Source organism: Phasianus colchicus, chromosome 5 (genome assembly GCF_987193195.1).
Source record: "Phasianus colchicus chromosome 5, bPhaCol1.hap1.1, whole genome shotgun sequence".
Taxonomy (NCBI): Eukaryota; Metazoa; Chordata; class Aves; order Galliformes; family Phasianidae; genus Phasianus; species Phasianus colchicus.
In genome coordinates, this window is record NC_143440.1 from 48,429,472 (window position 1) to 48,453,437 (window position 23,966).

General features: G+C 36.7%; 1 long non-coding RNA gene and 1 pseudogene across 6 annotated transcripts; both read left to right on the forward strand.

Moving 5' to 3' along the window:
• Nucleotides 1–374: 374 nt before the first annotated feature.
• LOC116228980 (U6 spliceosomal RNA) lies at nt 375–474 on the forward strand (annotated as a pseudogene).
• An 879-nt stretch (nt 475–1,353) lies between these two features.
• Nucleotides 1,354–22,991, forward strand: LOC116228776 (uncharacterized). 6 transcript variants are annotated; one of them, XR_016467344.1, is made up of 5 exons: nt 1,354–1,399; nt 2,750–2,810; nt 3,577–3,745; nt 17,224–17,300; nt 22,122–22,991. It is a non-coding gene; the product is annotated as an uncharacterized LOC116228776 (long non-coding RNA). The 6 variants fall into 6 exon arrangements; XR_016467346.1 differs by lacking the exon at nt 22,122–22,991 and adding an exon at nt 19,232–19,318; XR_016467345.1 differs by lacking the exons at nt 17,224–17,300; nt 22,122–22,991 and adding an exon at nt 10,868–11,687.
• Nucleotides 22,992–23,966: the final 975 nt, after the last annotated feature.

Sequence of the window (23,966 nt, forward strand, 5' to 3'; positions counted from 1 at the left end):
CCTGTTAAATGTATAGCCTTCCTCTCCTTTCTCTGTGTGATTGGCCTAGAAGTGACTCATTGTGTCACTTCATTATGTAGCGAAGGGGTGATGTATCCTCCTGCAGGTACACTGCTATGCTATTATCCCAGGCTACTTCCCTCTTTACAATAGTTCACTATACATGGGAAAACTTTGCTTCTGAGATACTCATTTGCCAAAGCTCAACCAACCTGATTTGGATTAAAGGAGGACAGGAAACAGGACAAGCAAAATGAGCAGTTTGGTGTTTCAGGGTAAACAAATACAATCAACTCATTAAGATGGCTGAATGAAGGTAGCATCATAACTAATGTCATCTGTTTTTCCCACCACACAGGTCAAAGCAAGAAGCACTGGTTCTACAGCAGATGTACCCAAAGTGGAATGATACAGAAGTTAGCACTGCCCCTAGATGAGGATGACGAGCAAATTCTTGCAGCATTCCATGTTTTTGATTCCATGAAGTAGCAGTGAGGGCATGGTTAACCAATGAGACTCAGTAGCTTAGGCTGATAGTTGGATTTAACAATCGTGATGGCCTTCTCCAACTTAGATGATTCTGTGATTCCAAAAAGAATGTACGAAGCATCCTCACCTAATTCACAGTGTGGAACAAGCTGTAGCAAAATGGACTCCACACCTCCATGGGCTTCTCCATCAAGCAGAAAGGCTGGAGCTGTTATATGCATATATGTTATATGATATAATATATCTATATTTTGTCATACACAATGCAAGAGTATCCTGCACGATATTGATCAAACCAGAGAACAAGTCATGGCATGGCCAAGGAAGCTCCTGAAGAGACATCAGGAAGTCCTGGCATCACCATACCACCCCCGGTACTTTTTGTTTAACAAAGACTTTGAAGAAAATCACCACATGAATATGACAAGAAGAGCACTGAGACATCTTGGAAACAACAGGATGGCTACTGACTGACACCAGATAACACACCAATTAACAAATGTAAACTTAAATAAGATTGTGAACCTGAAGTACTCAGCCAATGGGGAAACAGGAGGAGGATAGGCAAAGGAGGAAACACAGTACAAAAAGCTGTCACTGTGTGCATAGGTGCACTCCTGCCTGCGGGATGCCCTCCACTGCAATTGCAAATAAAATCTGCTTTTATCAGATATACCCCCCTATATGGGAACTGCTGAGTCACGGCCTGAACCTCTGATTAATCACCTGAGGTGAGCAATGAGTCAGCCCTGGAAGCACAGGTGAAAGCAATTCACCTGTGCTGCAGGAAGGGGTGGAGCCTGGCTCCACCTCTCCTAGACCCATTTAAGAGCTGACTACCAGTGGGGAAGGATCTCTCTCTTTGGAAGATCCACTTCACTGGTCTTTCCTGAGCAAGCCCATGACACAGGTAAGCATCCTATTTATTCTCTTTGTCTCACTGTGCCTAACTCTCTTGCTTATTTCATTATTATAACATCTTAATATTAATTGATTATATAATATTCCTTTATATAATTTTCATTGATTATACACTCCCTGACAAAATTAGTTGGATATTTCCAACAATCATGATTAGCTATACACTGTTAACATACATTGTGCTAGAGTCATATCCATTTTGTCACTTAACAAATGTGGTAAATAACAAGTGAAGTCCCATGCAATTTTCCTTAAGGAAAGGATTTTCCATCTATAGAAACCGAAGTGTTCTTTTCCTGAAGATGAGGTACAAGAAGTAAGATAGAAAGCAGTTATGTCATGCATTTCACCACTCAGCAGCAAGCAAGGGCTGATTTGTGTAATCAGTATGTTAGGGAAAGAGATAATGAAAAAGCATTAATGAAACTTCTCCTCAGTAGGTTTTTCCAATACCAGTACTATTAGTTGTCAGTTATAGTCTCTGTTGCTGATTCACATTAGGAAAGTGAGTGGGACAGTGGGGTTTCAGGTCAAGTACTTGCCAGCTGCCTGACAAAATAAAGATCAGGCTTTCTTCTGACTGTCAAACATCTTACAGCAAAGCTTAGTTTCTCAGCTAAGGCTCTCACTTCCCACAAATACAGTGCTACTCAGCTTGCAATCCTGATAGAGGAAATATTAACAATAAAAAAAATAGTTGAGAAAGAGCCTTACTAGCTCTACTTAAGCCTTCAACATTTCCTTCTACTTCTTTTGTCCCTCCACTTCTGGTTTATACCACCTCACACTGTTGCTAATCAGCCTGGTGCTGACAATTAGGCTTGTTAACACCCTTCTTGCAGAAGGTTTGCTCTCCAATTAGGCTGCATGCCTCCTTCCAGGCAGACAGAATAGAACAGAAAAGAAAGTGACCGTTCTCAGTGCTGTAGTCCCAACAGCATCTGCAGGGAGGCCTGACAGCAAAAGGTAGAGCTTTTAACCCCTGAACTGTCAAGGCAGTTTAGCACACTGGATGACAACACAGCTCAGTTTCTGATTAAAACAAATTTATTTATTTATTAAAAATCCAGCTATGTACCTTGTAAGAGTCACAACTGTATCTGTTCCAAGGTTAGTACTTAATTCTTACTGTTTTCAAGGGATTTTAATCACCTTAACAGCTTATTACGTTTAAATTGTAAAGTTATCTTAAAGTAACTGCTGTAAGATCTGCTCCAAAAGTAATGCCTCCTATTTTATGATGTTGGCTCACTACATCAGAGGGGTATGTTGGTAATATTGCAGTAGAGGGTGAATCTTCTCATCAGTGTCCTATTACATTTTGTTGCCATATGACAAGTGGCAGGAGAGGGACAGTCTGACAAAATGGCATCTGATGTGGAAGTGCATATGAAACAAAGGTATGTCATTGAATTTGTCTGTTCATCAACACTTGCTAAACATCTATGGAAACCAAACATTGGGTATGAGCACAGTGAGGTGGTGGGCGGTGCATTTCAGCAGTGGTGACAGACAAGCAACATTCCAGATCACCATGCAGATTTTTATGCGCACAGCATGCAGACTTTTGTTCATTGCTGATGAACATGCACAGCTAATGGTGGTGACTACGCTGAAATCCACTGTTTTGTAGCTGAGAACTTGCTCTATCAGTGTTATTGTACACTTTGTATCTGTTGTAGTTTCTGTGGAAAGAACAAAGATTCATTACTGTTGAAGGACATTCATGTAATTCCACCATGACCAATTTGTTGTTTTTGCTTTGCATATTCACGAAGATCTTAATTTTTTTTGCAAAAGTGTCCAAGCAGTTCAGAACTGATTTACCCTCCTGAGCTAACATCGAGATGTCTCTGTGCTGATTGCTCTCAGTTAATTTGATATATGCATTCTGGCTTGCTTCTGTTTAGAACCATAAATTGTATGATGATAATGTGATTCTACTTCCTATCATACAACCTCTGTAATCCAGATTTATTCTTTAGGACTTGAAACCCTGACAGGTTTCAGTGGACACTGTTTATTTGCAACTTTTGACTTTGATAACACATAGTTAATACAGAATAGAGAAAAATAGGCATATTCTCTCTGGCATCAAACAAGCATACATGACCCTTCTCTTTTTTAGAGCATCAAACAAGCATACATGACCCTTCTCTTTTTTAGACAGCCATTTCCACTCAACTCCATTGCAGATTGGCAGATCAGAGCAGAGAGGACGGCACAGAAAGAAAATCAGCAGATACAGGGACAACAGAGTTACAGAAGACGGTGACAAAATGCAGAGAATATTGAGGGTGTTGTAGAAGTTTATATCAAGAGAAAGAACCCCAAGGTAGGGAGATGTGGAAAGAGTATTTTGTAGAATGGTCGAAGATGTCACACTCAAATATCTTTTTCTTGAGACAATGATGTTTTTGACAGAAAAACAATTTTCATGGGAAAATTTGTCATTTGGAATTCTTAAGATTGCTGACATGTTTCAACAAAACAAGTAACTATGATTTTTGTAGCTGAAAATTATTTTTTTTCCTGCGTGACTGTTTTTAGAAAAAAATATAATTCCTCAAGGGAACTTTTTTATTGAAATAAAATATTAGGATCAAAAAAGCCAAACACAGAAATTGGAAGGATGTTAGAGGGATGGACAAAAAAAAAAGAGCTGGAGAGGAATATATAAAAAATAGCAAGATGAAGTATGTCTGGAGGAATATTCATGGAGAAGAAAATGATCAATGGAAAGAAAAGCCCTAAAGGGATATATATCATGATTAAACAATAAAAAGGTAAGAAAAGGAGATTAAAAAAAAAAGTTCTTTCTTGTGATCCCTGCAAATGACAGTAGACATCTCCTTTTCCATGTTTGCAGACTGCCAAGAAACTCAAAATTCCAGCTAATCTTGTTCCCTGCTTTGTTTGAATTTATACTTTTATTAATGGAGGCATGTTTGAAATTGGTAGGAAGAATTAATGGCTGTACATAAGAGGAATGCAGGTGCTGCTGTGTTGGTACAGCTGAAGCACAGTTGGAGTGTAGTATATGCCCACCCTCCTGGGGGATGTGTATTTTAACACCGCTTTCAAAGATTCAGTCTGTACTGCAAGGGAAAGTGTGGGAAGATAGTTACAGAGCATTTGCAAGCCTAGGGGAGTCCCAAAGTTGAGAATTGAGGATTTTTTTGTTTTATTCAAAAGTTGTAACTGCACACCTAAACTTCTCCAACTTCACTGTGCTTTACCCCACAGTTCCTATGGTGCTGCCACTTTTCTGTGCCTTTCCTTTTTGTCTTCCCTGAGATCCCCACTGCTATCTTATATATAACTCATGCCCTTTTTAGCTCTCCTTTCTCTGTGATAGCTCTCATTTTACTATCCCCATTCTGATCCCACCTTTGTGCTTTTCTGCAGCACTCAGAATCTCCTCAAAGCCAGAGTTCGAAAGAGACCCCAGAGAAAGGCTGCCTTGGTCTATGCGTTTACAGGCTTTAAGGATCTTCTGATCAGGATCTATTTTATCATGTCAATGTGTTACAACAACACAGTCCTTCCTATTGTCTCCTGAATAAACCTACTCAGACTAGTTTAAAAATACAAGCCAAACCCTATGTTTGTAGTGAGTCCTATCACTTGCTTGAGCTTCAAAAATGGGAACTATGTTGTTAACTAAACTAAACAACTGAAAGGAAAGATGAGACTAAGCATTTGTCCTAACTGGAAATTTCTGCTGTACACAGCAGCAAAACATAGACTACAATAGGAGGGAGGAGCCAGTGTAATTGCCTTTTCCTGTGATCTCTAGATTTTCAAGTGAAAGGATCATGTCTAGGGTTCTGTGCCCATTTTTTTGTCATAAGATCTCAGTATGTAGATGTCTTTTTTTCTACTCTTAATTTGCCTGGAGCAAGGCTTTTATCTAGACTTTTAGCCATGAGGCACCTGCTGAAATATTCATTGGCAGAAATTGTGCCATGGGTGTTTTTCCCCATTTGTCCAGTACTGTGTCATTAAAATAAGGTTGAGTACAATGAAAATAGGATTTGACACAGAAGAATGGCATCCTCTCAAAAACGTATATAATAGGCAGTTAACCCTTTTCTGTGCAAGAATTTAAGTACTAAAAACTACTGTATAGTTCTCTTTAGTCAATGGTCCTTTCCCACCAATCCAAAATGGAATTGAAGATTATAACTTCAATTTGTGTGAGACTCAAGTTTGCAAGATTTTTGAGAATGATGTGAAGATTTTGATTATTGATTTTTGTACTGGTCTCTAACTGAAGGTAATAATCACTTGGCAAATTTGAGGAAAATATTTGAGAAAATGCAAAAAAAAACCCAGAAACTTTAAAATTTTATAATGTGTACCTAAACCTAAATATCCATCCTTCTTTCCTTCCTTGCTGCTTTATTTTTTTTCCTTTCTGCCTGCCTTGCCTTTTCCCAGTGCTTAGGTAATATAAAATGATTTAAAAGACACTTGTTTTGGATGTAGTTCTGAAAATGGGAGTGACAGGTTTCAGAAATCTCAGAGGATAAAAATAATATTGAATGAAAGAGTACCTCAAGTATATGCAATTAAGCTTGGAATACTTGTGACCTTATACAAGACTGGCCTCATAGCTTACCAGTTAGCTTTACTTTGAGCCAGGGTCAGGCTGGGTGAACTCTCAATGTCCCTTCTGACCAAAAATTGTTCTCTGATTCTGTTTTATGATTCTAATATGAGCAGATACTCAGTGTACAGGAAGCAAGAAGTATTTTTTAAAAACTGAGTTTCATATTTAATCAGTTTGACTGTAGCAAAGTATGATATTACTTCACCCTATGTTTGAGGATCTAATCCGAGGTCTTATCTGATTGTCTTCACAGGAACATAAATCCAATGACATACAAGCAATTTTCTGGTAAACATACTGGAAACTTACTTTCATGGTTCATGTAGGATTCTGTTACCTGATAACACAGGCATATAATATTTTAACAGTCTTTCTCTGAAGATCTCAAACTACATGATGAGTAGTCACAAACAAAGTGTAAACACTTTGAGATTGAGAAATATTTAATGGTCTCAAGTATATCAGTACAAAAACAGATTCACGAAGAAAGCAAGGAGGTTTTTCAAGATTTTGCAACAACAATTGCAAGCACAACTGTGCATCTAATAGTATATAGAGCATGCAGCCAGTAGACAGCAAAGGGTGGGACAGTTTGATAGACCATCACTGTTCCTCCTCGGCTACCACAACTGTGGGCTCATTATAAAACTGCTAGAATTTAAATGGCACTTTTCTTGAAGTTTTGCTAAAACTTATCTACAGTTGTACTGTCAGGTCTTGCAACCACCTCCTGCATCCTTCTCTGTTACTCTTATCCTCCCTTACATCAGGCAGATTGCCTACAGGTATGAGCAGAGTTCCTCTGGGCAGTTTAATGACCATTTTCTCTGATATTTGGACATAAATACTTCTCCAATGACCTACCTCCTCTTCATGCTTTTTTGTGTGAGAGTTAATCTGTTCAGACATAAAGGTTTTAACAATCAGTACTATTTCACGAGTAACATCATCAATATGTATAAACATGTCTTTACATCCAGTAAACTCTTTGTTAGATGCATGGATTATGAGGAAAGTTAAAAGTAATGATTGGTATATTTTTTTTTATTATTTAATATATATGAAAAAAAAGAATTCAAATTAGTGACCAGATAAAGCATGTGTATATTTATTCTAGGACAAAAGTAGAGAGCAAATTTTTCATTAGCCCACTAAAATTTGAGCTTTCTCCTTAGCTAGGGGTTGCATTGGTTTGTCACTTATGCAACTGAGAACAGAACTTGGCTTTCAACTTGCTGATTATACAATAGTATAAACTGTGACCTGAAGTATGATTTTTCCTATCATCCTCCACTTACCAATACCTGCTGGAAACCATTTTCACCACAAACTATATTTTACTAGATGCAGTATCAGGTCCAAATAAAATAATGTTCCAGTTCTGATTTTTTAGATAAAGTTTTCTGATGGAAATATATCACATAAGTCTAGCAAACAACATCACAGTACAAACTCTTCAAAGAACTTTAGCAGGAATTTTGACAGTCTGATTATTCCTGTACAGAACAACAAGATTTTCTTAGGGAGAGTGAAGACAGAGTGTTTGGAACAAAAAATCACTCAGTGGAAGGAAACTTTATCATGTTAGAAACACACATTTGTCTGGGGAGCAATTTATGAAAAGTTTTAGATTTATGTTTATCCTTATCCGGCAAACCTTTCAATATATGCATTAAAAAAATGTTAAGTCCAGTGAAGACTTTAAATATTTTGAAGCAAGACAATCTGATACTTCTTGTCATTTGAGTGATAGTAGAGTCTGGAGCCGTAAGAGTCACTGGGTATCTATGATCTTTCCTAGGTAACATTTGGAGGGTTTTATAACCTCAAAGGTGCATCAGAATGCCTCAAGGTCACTGAATTCTAGACAATTCTGTGGTGGGTGGTAGCTCAGTGAGAAGTTTCAGTGTCACAACTGAAGATCTGCTCAATGCCTCTGAGACTTTTATCAGGCTCTCATGCTTCATATACCTCAAAGTCTTTCAAAATAGAGATGAAGATCTGAGCCAGAATCTTTGAGTTTGTACAGAGACATGGACCTCATGGAAGCTCTGCAAAAAGTGTTTTTGACTGTTAGACACTGAAGTGTCCATGCCCTGTCTTATTCTAAAAGGAAGGAAGCGCAGAAAAAGATCCAAAAACCAGAGGGAAGGGCAGGGCTTCAGCTGTTTTAGAGTTTCTCAAGCAGGGATGAAAGTGGAATTTGCCCCTCTATAAGTAAGTGCACTGGATTTATTCCTTTCTTATAATGTAAGGTTATATTCTCATTTTTCTGCAGTACAAACACTGAGAAAAGACTTAATCAGAAAAATCTTGTGTCCTATCAGAATGTTGTATATATGTCACCAAGTTCTGCTTTCAGGAATTCGGTGTAAATCTGGAGATACTGTATTGAAGTCAGTTGAGTTAATTCCAGATTTACTACTACTGCAAGACTGGCAGTGAATTTTGGCCTTTGGCTGCTTTTTTTCAGATGTTTCTTAGCACATATGCTACTATGCACTATCTCAAGAGAAAAAAGTCATAATGTTGCCATGATAGAAGCACAAGCATAGACAAGGATGTTAGAGAACAGTTCTTGATTACATCAAAATTGCTTAATACAAGTCAGACTGCTTCATTGACTTAATGCAGCTGTGGGATCTGAAATATTCTAATGGAAATGGCATTGGTGCTCTTAACAACCACCTTTAAAACCAGCCTTCTGCATTAAAAATAAAAACAAAAACGAAGAAAGGAATGTGCTATGACAAACTGCAGTAAACAAGAAGCAGAATTTTATTTTATTTAATGGATAAGCGTAGAAATATTTTTCTAAAGTAGATCAAATAACCTGATAACTGTATAACACCTTGAGCTGTAGTCAGAAAAATATAATCTAATAAAAAGGCACATGGCTTCATTGCTAAATAACTTTCTCCACTACTCAGCTGTACTCTGTCCAATCTAACATGTTAGTAGTAGGATAAGCTACACTTAACCCTCTAATGGAAAGTATTAGCAGTTAAATATAGCAGTTCTGATTGTGATAAATAAAATGAGATGAAGAGTTGCAATATACAACTTTGTGTCCCAGGATGATGAAAACACTTAATGTTTATGGATCTGGCACAGGAAATGATCATGATTACAGCTGGATTTAATTTTGGTATTTAAATTGTGATTTTTGATTGGACACAGTCAGTTTTCTGATTTGAAGAGCAAATATATTCCAACTTTCTTGGAATTTCCAACTAAATTCATTTATTAACCAATCCAGCAGTGACTTTTCCAAATATTTTCCCAATACTCAGCATGAATTTGCTGGCTTTGGTCAATTCTTCTGACAGTGCATGTGGATATGCAAATATGTGATATACAACTCCTGAGAACAAATTAAGAATTTCAAGTGAATATTTTTCAAGCTGTTATGTAAGAACATCCAAGAAAATCTCTATTGAAGCTATTAGATTCAGCTTGGACAATTGAAGAAATTTCATATGTTGTTGGGATATTCTTCGGAGTAGAAGAAGGCTGAGTCTATCGTGTTCCTATACTTCAGCCTCTAAAATGGCCTCTTAGGTCCAGAAGTATGTACACATGCAAGCATTTACTACACAGCCTTCATGCCACCTTTACTCTCTTCTTTTCCATTTGGAATGAAAAATTCTCCTGAGAAAGTATTTGTTAATAGTTTCCAATGCCCTTTAATTTTCATTCCTGACAAGGACAATGAATGAGGAGAAAAGCCTCATAATACTGTTATTTATTTACTCTGTTATAACAAATATAAATATCAGTTAAATAAAAGCCATGCTACTGCTATTTGTCTAGCTGCAGGGGAAAAAAAAAGTTTGGTATAGATACCTAAAATTTAAACACAGATCACATTCCATTAAAGAAACCCAAATAATTTTTACCTTAAAAATGAGATGAGAAAGGTCTTCAAAAAAATTCTTTATGGTATTTTCAATTGGTTTGAAGAAATTTCTGCAAAATTTTCATATGTTTGGCTTTGCTCCACAGAGAGTGAGAGTAATGGCACACCTTTGTGTGGAGATAATTATTTCTGAAAAAACTGAGTTTGATTCTGTCTTGCCAAACAGCTCCTGAAAATGCAAGGCTTTAGGACTGAATTAAAATATACTCAAAAACATACTCAAAATCAAGATCATGCTCATGGTGAGAGAGATCTCAGAGTTACTCCCCCCCCTTACCATCTTCTCCAAGCATGTGAAAATCCATCCAAATTCCCTTAGTTCCTTGTACTGAACATCTCTGTAGAATTTGCTCCTTTCATTTAAATTCATAGATAGTACTTCCCTAAAGTAGCAAAGATTTATCCAACTATTTTATGTTTAAATATGGAGCTCAAAAGTCTAATCGCAATTTAATTTGACGAAATACATGCATACTTTATGGTCAATCATCCAGATCTTTTACAAGGTCCCTTGGCTTTAGAATTACTAAATCTCAAATGGTACTATATATGAGCCTTGTCTGACATGACATATATTGAAACAGACTGTGGAACGATTGCTTAGAGATGAGAACTTTGCTACACTTTTAGTGAACCAAAGCTAAGAGGCAAATTATTCAATTATAGTAAGTTTACAGTAGCTTAATATTTGATAGAAGTGGTTCTTCTATCATCAGAGAACCATACTAAAAACCCTCAAGCGGCAAAATAGCTTTGGAAATGCTGAGGATGTTTTAGCTACTTATCAAGAAAATTCATCTATCTTGATTTTTTTATATACACTTTGGCTCTTTGTTCAATAATGGCTGAAATACATTTAGTTTGTATGAGGACTGCTCCAAAAGTAATGCCTCCTAATTTATTATGTTGGCCTATGATTTCAGAGCTGGATGCTTGTGGTATGACAGTGGAGGTTGAACCTTTCCGCCCATATTTCATTATGTTTTGTTGCTATGAGATAAATGGCAGCAGAGGAGCCATCTGGCAGAAGGGCATCTGACATGGAAGAATGTATGAGGAAACAATATGGAATTGAATTCCCTCATGCAGAAAAAATTGCACCCACTGACATTCATTGACACTTGCTGAATAATTGTGGAGAAAAACAATGGATGTGAGCACAGTGAGTGGTGGAGGGTGCAGTGGTGATAGCAACAGTGTGTCACCTCCATTGGTGCAGGTTTTTACAAGCACATCACGCAGGCTCTTGTTCATTGCTGGTGAAAATGCACAGCAAATGGTGGTGACCATGTTGAAAAACAGTGTTTTATAGCTGAGAACTTGCTCTATTAAATAGTGTTATTGTGCTCTTTGTATCTGTTCTAGTTTCCATGGAAATAAATAGACCCTCTACTTTTACTGGTGAGATGTCACCTGGAGTACTGTGTCCAGTTGTGTAGTCCTCCGTACAGGATAGACATGGATCTGCTAGAGTGTGTCCATCTAGTTGGACTAGGTGATCTTCAGAACTTCTTTCCAACTTCTATGATTTTTTGATTCTGTAAAATAGAAGGCATTACTTTCAGCGTGACCTACATACCTTGGCAGTCCTGTTTACCTTGGATAGTAATGCACCAGAGGAGTGAAAAAGCAGTATAGGTTGTGGTAGGAATTATAATGCTGTTATTAACCCAAGGGAAGTAATTGCTATGGTATCTCTCAAAGAAATCTGCTCTCTTCTTCTAGTATAATACATTGAGAAACCTAAAGAGGAAGAATGAAGTCACTGTTATATGTTTCCCCTGTATCTTTGTCCTACTTGGAGAAGAGTCTTTGTAAAATCAGTCAAGAGAATTAGTTTTGTCAGGCAAGCACTAGAGGCTCTTGAAGTTGGAAACCCAGAAGCCTATGACACGATTTCAAAGGCCACTATTTTAAGGCTTTGTCAATCCTCTTTAAAGACATATATTAAGTTTATATTCAGTGGATGTATTATTTTGAGTTAATATCTATATAAATATAACAGTAACAGATTGAAGTGTGCTTCAGCCCACCAGTTTGCTCTGTATTCAGAAATGCAGCTGCTCACTTTCCAAAATGGAAGATGACATTATTTACAGTCTCAGTGATTATGCAATTATAGGATGTATATTCCAGGAAATCCTATATGGGGTTAACTACACCTGCTGATGATGAATGTGTGAACTTAAATTTCTCCTAAGGCTTCTCTCCAAAGTCACTTGCTCTTTTTACTATAGATGGTTATTCAGTGTATAATAAGGAAAATGTAACATCCTGTTTTTGGATTAAAACATTTATTTACCAGTAGTTACACATACTCAACCTCAACCTTCTAAGTGGTGATGTGAACAAATGATCATTCCATTGTTCTTCATTTGTAAAAGCATTGTAAGCACTGAAAGTTCAGTAAATGTTTATACAACCAATACTCTAAATTCAGTAACTTAAGGGAAAATGATACTTCTTGACGGTTGGACTAGATGAACTTATAGGTTGTTTCCAACCTTGTGATTCTATGATTCTTCACAGAGGATTGCATGAGTGTTTAATAGAAGTTGTTTTTTTCCATGGTATTTGTACTGAGCTTCTATTTGGAAAATTATCTGTAATTACAAGATACAAAGATCACCAAAAGGGAATCACAATATCCTAATTTTCATTGCTGTTTTATTTCTGGATAAAGATTTGTCCATCTAGTGACATTTCTTCTCTGGATTCCTAAATTACTCCAGATCCATATTTGCTGCAGCCTACTAGATTTAATGATAATATGCTTAGAGAGCTCAGTCATTTATCTTGGAATTAACTCTGTTATACTTGCTTCTGTGACACTGATAGTAAGTTACAGCACAGTTTCATTTGCTTCAGCCACTTAATAAATAAGTCTGAATATAACAGCAGTGCTATAGTACAAAAGGTATGCTGTTATTGTTAGTACTATCATCACTTATTACGAAAGCCCTTCACCTTTCTATTTTTCATATTGTAATGGGCAATTTAATCTAGACTAAGCAAAAAAATGCTATCTGTAATGCAGAGAAGATGGAGTATTTCTCTAGCCTTTTAACCCAAGAATTGTCAGTTTCTATCAGCAGTAGCAGGGCCTGACACTTAGGGTAGCTTGAACTTGTTTTGCATACTGTGAATTCTTACAACAGCAGCATGAATTGTGACAGGGGCTAATTAGCACTTCTACCCCCTCCGTTCGACTCTTTTATTTTTGATGACAAGTGCCAGAAGCAGTAAAGGAAGTTTAACTAAACCCAGATTAAGAAATTAGGCTCCAGTCTTCCAAGTTAAGAAGAAAAAGACATCTTTACATTTATGTCAGGTACTTCAAGTATGTGTGTATGTGAAAGTGATATACATCTTTATTCCTATGCTCTGAGTACAAAACTGTTTGTGCCTCTCTTACATTTTAGAATAATACATGCAGTGACTTCCAGCTGCCCCATCAAGGTATCCGGATCCCAGTCAAACTAGTGACACTTTCTGGTGGCTTCAGTTGACATTATTTTCTAGTTTTATGTCCGCGAGATACAAGCTGGTATTTCTGGAAAATGGAAATTGGACATGACACTTAATTAAACTCCACCCAATGGTACCAGCTCCTTTTGACCTTTGTTATGTGCCCTGTAAGCTTTTCTGAAGTCAGGTAAAATCCCATGGGCCAAGGATACATACATCCACAGGAATCTAGAAGACTCCACTAAGAAACAAACATACAACCTATCTTTAGGTTATAATTATCTCTACTAATTATTTATCATGTAGTAGTATGTAAGAACCTCACTCTAAATCTTTGCCTGCTACATGCTGTTTTACTTGCAAGTAATTCAAAGTCTGTAACAACTTGTAGCATTACACAAGGATGATCACACAAAAACTAAGCCAAACTAAGAAGTGAACAGGTCTTTTTAGTCCATCCAGGTCCTTATTGCTAAATATGCTGTCTGGTCTATTGGTCTATTGTGTTTATGTAATCTCAGTACAAGGTAAGAAAAACATAACTTTGCTGGAAAACACCCTGCCATGTACCATTGGCTTCTCTGTCTGAAACATGATATTTCTCTTAAAATAGCTATTGTATATTTTTTCATAGTTTGTGCTCGTGATTTGGCTATATTCATTTGTTGTATTTAGATCAAACCTGCCTGCAACTCAGGCTTTTAGTTCTGTGTTTGTATAGCACATAAGACAGGTTGAGAACCTGATCTCTGATTAGGGGTCCTAGCACTAGTGCACCACAAATAGCAACTGTCTAAAGGCAATGAAGAGCAAGGGTGCTAACGACAGTGTAGCAACAAAAATAAAATGAAAATAGTCTGCAAAGTTTTAAGTAATGATGATAAATAGTTAAAAAAAATAAAAGAGCCAATGTTCCTATTCATTACAGCACTTTGCATCTGCTTAACATTACGTGTATGAAGAGCCCCAAGATTTCAAGGATACTAGTCATATACTTAAAAATTAAGCTTCAAGTTATTGGCATACAGCCTTAATGAGGATAATTTGGATAGTCTAATATGCACAATGAATTAATCACCTGGCAGACTAATTATGTCTTACTGAAATGTTGATTCCCAACTATAATCATACCAAACACGCCAAACTGTTCAGAACAGAGGTGAACTGGAGAGTTCTCAGTGCAGTATGCACACAGAGATTCAGTCATAGACAGTTATCAAAATTCCATGATTCCTACCTACTTTGGGGAAAGTTTTTTCATGAAGCAGGCTCAAAGATGAAGGTTTCTACTTTAGGAGTAAGGGGAGAGTTTCTAAGCACAAAGTCTGAGAGAAATGAGTCAAACTAAGGATGGGAAAAAGCGATGTGAGCAGTAGACTGAACTTGTGAAGGACCCATCAGAAAGACAATTAGTGCATTGTTAGCTTTAGATCTATATATCAGAACAATGAATATTTTTTCTGGTATGCTTCTCTGAGCATGGTTTTTTTTTTAGGAGAGATGTTAGGAAGATGATTCGATAGGTTCTTCTGGAGCTTGCACTTAAGGACCACCAAAACTATTTCCTTTACATCTCACTTTCAAAAATCTAATTTATTGCTTTAGTCAGCATGTTCTATGTTCAAATGAGGGAGCCATTCAATACAGGATATTCTGGATATTTCCAAGCATTTTTTTTAAACCTAAAAAACTAAAGTTGTGATCTGATGTACCATAAATCTCTGCAGATGGAGCGAGTATGGGATATCTTTTGTTGTCTCAACTTAAACTGTTTTCTTCATCGTCAGAAATGCTGGGGAGTTTTCAGCCTTTTGTTCTCTTTCCCTTTTGTTTTTTGATGTTGGATTTTACAATTAATATAAGAGGCCTTCTGCTTTTGGCAAACAACATCACAAATACTGCTTTGGTTTCTACCTGAGTTGTTCTTTAATTACACAAAATTAAATAAAAGAACTTCCCCTCACTATAAGTGAGTTTGGGAAATGTTCAGACACTCTTTTAAAAGTGCAGAACTTCAGTGCCTTTAGGATATAACAATGCTTTATTTGGATTCAAGTGATTAAAGAGCTAATTTTCTTAGTGGGAGGTTAGTACATTTTTACAGAGAACCTTACAGGAATATGGATACATTTGCATTCCACGGGGGCCCAGGGAATTCCAAATTCCCATCTCTCTGCTTGTAGCAGCAAAGACCATTAAAAAAAAGTCAATGTTTCGTATCTTCTGAGTATGATGTCTCCTATAGCAGTAGCTGGAGACAGTCGTGTTCAATTTTCCCTAGGGTACTAACTTTTGCTGAAGTTGTCTGTTTGGTCTTTTAATTGTAAAGTCAGATAATTTCCTCTGCGTTAATTTTCAAATGATGCTGTATATGTGATGTTTGAATTTTCTTTCTAATCAACTTGGTTGATAATTTCCAAAAATATTGATTTCTTCCAAGTTAAAATTTTGAGTACAGGAAACCAAAGATCAGAGCATAAAATCTGCAATACTACATAGCTTTTGACTGTGCTGTAGAATTGTTCCTAGTGAAAAACAAGGCTTAACTCTCTGATACTTTCTATTCTAAGTTTGTATCAGGATTGCAGCAGGTATTTGGAAGAAGTATTTTTCCTTTTTTTTTTTTTTGCCCAATCTATTTGCCAAATTCAGTCTGACAATGCTATTTATTGTCCTAATGAATAAGTTGTCTGAAAGCTTTTCCATAGTTTTATCTGGAATGGATGTGTCAGACTTACAGGATGAAGGGTATGGTCTCCAGTTGATAGCCAGACAGGCATTTAACCCAAGAGGAATGGAAATAATCAACATGGACTTTGGCCTGGATCCAGGAATTAGAACATTTAAGCTTGTAGAAATGTCATTGTCAATGACTATGTGCCATTGGCTTTGGTTCATCTGAATGAAGACATTTCCAAGAAAATTGCTGCTTTGTGTTGGATTTCCGCAATACCAAGTTGAACTCAAATGAATTGCTTGCTAAGTGAAATATGTGAAAAACTTGCACGAGTGTTTTACCCTTAATTCGTCATTCAAGCACTGACTGAAACCAATACAGCTTAGAGTGTGTATAGATAAGATCACTGCCCTAGCTGAAGTGAAGGATTTCCTGCCACCCTATGGAAAGCCTCATGCTGCTTACCCGACTGTGGAACCAATGTTGTGTGTTCTACCTACTCCTTCATCTCTTTGGCAGGTGACTTCTTTGGGTTATGTGTAATACTGGCTCTGAATTATGGAAATGAATATATTCCCTTGCCGTGCAGATGGCTCAAAAATAAAAAGCTGGCAGACAATTCCCTCAACAATGGCTTCTTCTTATTTCTTCTCCATCTATGATTGAAGCACTTTTTTTTTCCTTGTTAGTAGTTTCTTTCATTCATTCTTAGGTGTTTGTGCTTTTCTCAAAGCGTTAGCGTTGGAAATGACTTATGACATGTAAGTTTTACAGTGCTTTTCTTCAGCAATGAACACCTAGTCCTTCACTGTCCATCTGGCTGAGTGCTGGGCAGGGCAAATCTTGGCTAATTACTGACTAGGCTTTAAAGGCTTAAGCAATGGTTCGAAATCCAGGCAAATCAATTGCTTCAATCTCAGATTGAACTCTGCCCTGGTTTTATAAGAATTGACATATGAAATAAGCTCTATTATCTGGGGAAGAAACTGGATAGTATTGTATATATTGTTGCTTAAATGCTGAGGAGATCAGTGTTAGATCCTTTATTTTAGCAACATAGCGCAGTAATCTGTGTTCAGAAAAGTTGGTTTGTTGAAGGGAAACCCTTTTTTTTTTTTTTTTCCTGCATTCCAGGATTGAAAAGAAAAAATAGAGGCTGGGATTAGAGCCAAACTGAGGAAAACTGATGCAGTCTGTCAGCAAGCCCTCAGGTAACAGTATCATAATTTATAAAATTTACCAACAATAGGATAGTAATTAAAGATGGAAGCTTTTCTCTTCCTATTTTTGGCAAAAGAGATTTCAGAATGCTAAACTGTGCATGTGTGTCTCAAGTCAAGGATTTAAAACAAAATGGAAAAAGAAAAAAAAATAATAATTAAAAAAAAACCCTCTCCTAAAAGGAAAAAAAAAAAGGTGAAAAAAAAAAAATGAACAAAGAATCACACTATCCATAAGAAAAGGGTTTCATTTTTGCTTCTGTTATGACTTGCTCTTTGTATACTTTTGCATTAATAGGCTGGTGGCTACCACCACTACTTACTACTTACAAGCTCAGGCTAGAGCTTTTTGTAATTATTTTTTAATTATTATTTAAAATGAGAAACAGCATTCTAGGTTAGACAGTGAAAATCTGGAACATTTCTTGGAACTTTTGGGCTTGCCCCAGTGAAAGTCCTCGTTATTTCTAGCGTTTGGTACATTCATTCTAGTGACTTTGGACGTCTCAACTAAGAATGGGACTACATGTGGGAAAGAGAGGAATAGTTGGCTGTTATGGAGGAACATTTTTCCACAGATTGCATCAACCTTAATTATTTCATATTGTAACGATAGTGTAGGATCATGTTAAATAATACAGTGAGATTATTGTTGGCAAATGATGACATTTTAGTAGCAAACATGGATGCAGATAACAATTATGGTACCATATCATTTTTGTTGGCACTAATTAGAACATTTTCAGTGCCTGTCTAATTCCTAATTTTATTCGGAAAGCCCTTGAATTATGGACATTATTTTTTGTAAGGTTTCTACAGTGCCCAGCGCACAATGGAACTCTGTTTATGATTGGGAAATAAGAGTGATGGCGTAATAATAATAATAACAGTAAGAAATTGACAATATCATTTTATACTTTGATCTTGTCAGTACTCATGAGTTAAGTGGTGTTGGATTAGTCCAATACTTAAGTAGCAGTCTGTCAGGGAACGCTTCTGTTTAACAGATGGTACTGAATAAGTGCACAGACGTGATGTTAGGACCTTGTCTCGTACCAGGTTCCACCAGACATGAAATTGAGGTCTTGACCACTTGCATCCATAAAAATTAAATGTAATAAAAATTAAATATACTAACTATGAAGTCTAAGTACAATGCCAACTATAGTCTACAAAAAGACTTCTTGACTGGTGGTCACTGAATTGAATCAACATTGACCAAGTCAGTCTTTCTTTAAGATTCTCTGCCAGATCTTCTCTGCTATCCCTAATAAAGGTTTTTTTCATCTCATGTCTTACAACATTCGTCAATGTTACTGTGTACTATCCTGTAGATTCTGCATGTCACTGTTTTGAAAATCGATAGTATTTTCTTCCTGTGTACAAATTTGACAGTTAAGCTGAACAACACAGTGTTCCTCTGGACTCTTTACTTAGGAACTAGTTTTCTATCTTTTCTCAGGCAAATACTGAATTGTAGATATGAAAGTATTTGAAAGGGATCTGAGAATGCAAAATATGAATCTTTCTAGAGGGGAAGTGACGTATTTGATTTTTACTTTTTCATTTAGTTTCTTGCATTGCATAACTGTCAAAAGTAATTTCAAAGACTTTGCCTACTTTGTTCCTCTTCTCTTGTACTGTATGTCTGATGAAGAAAGGATGAATGAGGTTGGAAAGGATGACAGTCTTTTCAAATGTATCTTAGGAAAATCTCCTTTCTTTCTCAAACAAAGGAAGAAAATCTGGTTTTAAGTTCAGTTTATTTTCTTTTCTTCCATAAGTCTTGGCAAACTCTTCAGAAAAGAATTTAGATCTGTGCAAATTTATATCCTGGTCATAGAGCCCAAGCTGAACGTAAGTACATGAGTAAGGGTTGTTTAGATTGATTTTAATAGTTCTCTCCATATCTTAACCTGAAGTATCACTGCTTAATACCCAATTGAGGAATAACTGGGAGCACTCACTGGTGCATATAGCCACTAGGATTGCTTCTATCATGCATATCCTGCAAAACATTTGTGCAAAACACCCACACAATAAACAGGTAAGTGTCAAAATACTTCTAATATTTCCTTGTCTGTGTGACTGTCTTCTCTGATTTCATAGCCTCCAGGCAATATCCTTGAGAACTCACATATACATCTTTTCCTGATCTTAAAGAAGAAAATACTGATTATACTGGACAGTCCTTTCAGTTATTGCTGTTCTCATGGTATAAAAAGACTTGTGATGTTCTTCCAGAGCTTTTCTGATTTGCTAATTTATGCCTAGCTGCTTAGCCTGTATATAATATAAAATATTCTTAGTTTTTCATAAATTCAAATAAGAATGTGGATTGGTTAATGAAAGAAAACCCTAAACAAGTAGCATCATTGGCTGTAATTATTTAAAGCTCAGAAAGATTCTGAGAAAAGAATGAAATTGAAAATAGTAGATGAATTCATGAGGGCTCCCATCACCATGAATACCACCATGACCTCATCGACCTTCTCTCCAAACAGTGCTACTTACTCATTTCGGGATTCAGTTCACAATCACTCTCCTGGCCTTTAATGGAACTGAGTGACTTTGGGGTATAAGCAGGGCATGATTATAATACCATAATGAACTACCTCCTGCATGTGTATCCCCTACCTTATACTAGAGGGAATTAGAATGACCTCAACTATATGTCATAGGCAGCTAGCAGTGAACAGCGAGTATAAAGGATGAGCTTAGGCTTAATGTGGGAGTATGTAGTGAACTGGGGGCTGGATCCATAAAAGGATTTGGGTCATGAAACATATTATTTTTAGGAGCCTAGCAGTTTAGAGAAATTCACAGCCCCAGCATGATGTGTCACAGGCAGCATATAAAACACAAGGAGTGAGGAACCTGGAAACTGGACCCTCAGAAATCATCAAGCTTTAGCATTGCGTAATTCACTCATCAGGCAAAGAGAAGTGCCAGACTAAATTCTGCTCTGAGGTACTGGGGGCTCTCAAGGTTTCTAGCCACAGTGAGACTCGACACATAACACTGGATTAGAACATCTCTGTAAGGAATTTCATGCATAGAAATAAATGCACCCTGCAAACTAAGCACTTGCATTTGGAATCTCCTGAGATTCACTGAACAGTTTTCAAATCTTTATCTTCTTTGATCTGGAGCAAAGATTCAAACTTTTTTCAAAATTCTAATGTAAGAGCAATGCCCAAACCATTTGGTTAGCTGGCATTCTGGATGGAGTTTTCAATTGCTCCTGCTGAAAAAGTAAAACACTGTATATGCAATTAAAGATTTATGATTTGGCAGTGGATGAGTGGGAGGTTAAGGACATCAGCAGTGCTTAAAAATTGGATTGGCTTGTCCAAGATCTCTCTGTGGACCTAAATCTGGAGCCTGTACAACGCTTGGAGCCTGTAACTAGCTGGATTTATGTTCTGTGGTGGCTGTCAATGAAGATCTCTGAGCTATGCAGTGTAGCACTGAAATCTTAGGTGACCATTGGCTTAATGTAGCATAATTACCTAATTGATACTAGCAAAACCTCACTCTTGATATAGTACAGTGAGTGTCAGTAATTTAACACTAGAGCTCAGTAAACTGCAGAATAGGAACAAAAATCTTATCAAAATTTTTTTTAAAAATGAAATAATGCCAGTTCCCTCTTACTAGTATATCTCTGTTTTTTATTTATATTAAGTCACCTTCTTTGTTAAGTTCCTAGCTATAGGAAGAAGAAAAATTTTGTAACAGTGGCTATTGGTTGAAACATAAATTTGTAAGAGCCTCTATCTCCAAAGGTCAGATCCTTGTAGAAGTAAAGTCAAATTGCTGTGTTTTAAGTGGAGGTTAGTTAGCTCATGAAAACAGGAATGTTTGCAGGACACGCAGTCCTGCCCAGTTTCTCGCTTTAAGGCACCCATTCCTAGAAATTTGTTGTTTCATTTATTGTCAGATCTAACCATCCCAATATATAAGGTTATGAAAGGATTTGCTTAAGGCATTTTTATTTTTATCCAGGCAAGTACTTGGGAGAGGAGGGATGCAGTAAGGGAGAACAAAACGATCTTGGATGAGAAATGTGAAAATGCATAACTCTCAAATGCTTGTGCTTTGGGAAACAGTACTATTTCTGTTTATGAATGAATGAAAGAGACAGGTGATGTGTAGTGTATTGCTTAGAATGAATTAGAACAAGAAGAAAAGTGTAGGTAAGGGATTTCACAAATAAATTTGAGATAAATCTAACGACAGTGGACTGGACAGACTAAAGGTGGGTGGCATGTGCCCTTCTTTTCTAATAAGGAATAAAAGACAAATTGAAGATAAGGCAAAGCAAATGTATCTGTTGAAGAAAAGTTTCTAGGAAGGTTTCTATCTGAAACACTGGGCAGACAAAATTTGAATCTGAATCTCACAAAGTGAATGCAAAGGAGAATAAAGCAAGGTCAATGTATTTTTCCAGCTTTCATTTCAGCTATCTGGCCAGGCAGTGATATGTTAAAACCTTTATTTTCATGTGGTGTTAACTGAATGTGCAGCTAGAGATGCACCAAAATGATGATATTAAAGTAAAAAAATATTGCTTGGGAGCATGCCTCTGTACTTCATCATCCCCCCAGCATAGTTAGAACTTCTGGACAACAAAGCCAATCTATAGTTATTATATCTCTGTCTCTTTTCATATCTCCTAATAGAAGCACTCTTGTAGCTGCTGGCTAGAAAATTAAACAAGTGAACTCTCTCTGTCTGTCTCTCTTTCTACTCATCAGATTACTGGGAAAATTTAACAGTCTCTCGCTCTCTCTTTTTTTTTCTTTGCAGGCTGGTAGCACACTGGAGGGGCTTAGAGTGAACCAGTTTAACTCTTGTATATCTTATGTAGTCTTTACTGCTATTGGTGGATGCATCCTTATTCTCAACCTGCAGAGGGAAAGATGGGTAGAGCGTGTAGTTACTTCCAGATGGTGATTTGGGAATGTGGTTCTTTATGAGAGAAGTAATATCTAAACCAGGAAAGCAGAGATGAAAACAGAAGATACAACAATGATCTATGGCATTTTATTGAGGTGACTTCATTCCAGGAGCCTGAGATATAGTACTGTCATTTAGGTGCATATTCTGGTCAGAACAAAGACAATGATCTTGCATATCTTGATCTTTCCAAGCTTGAACTGGAATCATTGTGTGTTTTGGATGACTGTACATTCTGTAAATAGATGTAAAAACTAGGAAGCATCCTTCATCTTCTTTGGAATATAAACACAGATCGGGAGATGTAAATTATTTCACCTGTTCAGATACTCTATGAAAGTCTGAACATTCTCTGCTTTGTAGAAGTGAAAAGTGATTGGAAGGAAAAACAAAGGAAAACATCCAGGAATTAAATGTATTTTGACTGACATAGCAAAATAAAAGGTTCTTTTGAGAAATGAGAAGGTCATAGAGGAGTTGGAAAGCATAATAATTTAATGGCAAGAAGGAAAAACCTGAAAAGTCCTAATGACTTCAGAAATTATGCTGTGCCTTGGCATTCACATTTAAGATGAAGACTTTTCTAAAACTGCTTATATTTTAACTTAATGTGTAATTTTCTTTTCAAAAATTTATCTATTTAACATTTACTATCAACAGAAGTTTGCAAATTATACTTTTAGAAACATATGTACCACTTCACAGAAGGGATACCTACTTCTGAAGGTGTAAGATGAGGAAAATCAATAAAAATGACATTCCTGTAAATTTACTGTCCTGACTGTGCACTTACATACTTCTGGGCAACAAAGTTACAGTTAAGTAAATGAACATCCTGATTTTGCTGAGGGGTCCATAGGTCTGTTTCACCTAGTCCACTGATTTTCAGTGTTTTCTCACTGGCTGGAGTGAGGAAAAATATCTGTTTCTGGCAGTCTATGAAACCCAACAGCTGCCAAATGCTTGCTGGGACATCCACATGCATGCAACAACATAGTCATGCACTCATCTGGAAAGATAGGACTGCTACTGCTTATGATGGTCATCTAAAAACAAAGGTGGTCATCACCTCTAGACATGGTCCCCCATGATTTCTAGCCCAAAGCATTAAGGAAGTACACTAAGGAAAGGCATGGGAGCAGGCAGAATCTTAAGCACTCTATCATTCCGTACTAAAGAAGACCTTGGTGAACTTTTTTTTGGTAAAACTGAATTTTTTTTTGAAACTACTCATAAATTGACCTCAAAACATTTATGTACAAATTACTGTGATTGTTTTCAGAATTTCCAATATACAAAAGGCACTCTGTGGCCAGTGGAACACTGTATAGCATAGTGACAAAAGAATGGTTAGAAATAATGAAATTGAAAGCATGGGGAAGCAAGAAGTCTTTGCTCACTGTATTCACTGGCTTAATATCTGAGGTTTCACAAGGCAAACACGCTTTACTAAAAGGTGGGACTGATAATAATACCTCAAGTGAGGTGTTTAGAGAATTATTTAATTAGTGTTACTAAAAGATTTTAAAGTCCTTAACTAGATAATATTCTAAAAGTATCATATATCCTTCAATAAAGACTGCTCACCAGCTGAGAGTATGCATTTGGGATTCTGCATTTCCAGTGTTTCACAAAGAAGAAGGTATATAAAAAGAAAAAGAAAAAAATCTTTTTAAAAAATATAGTTGCTTTTTA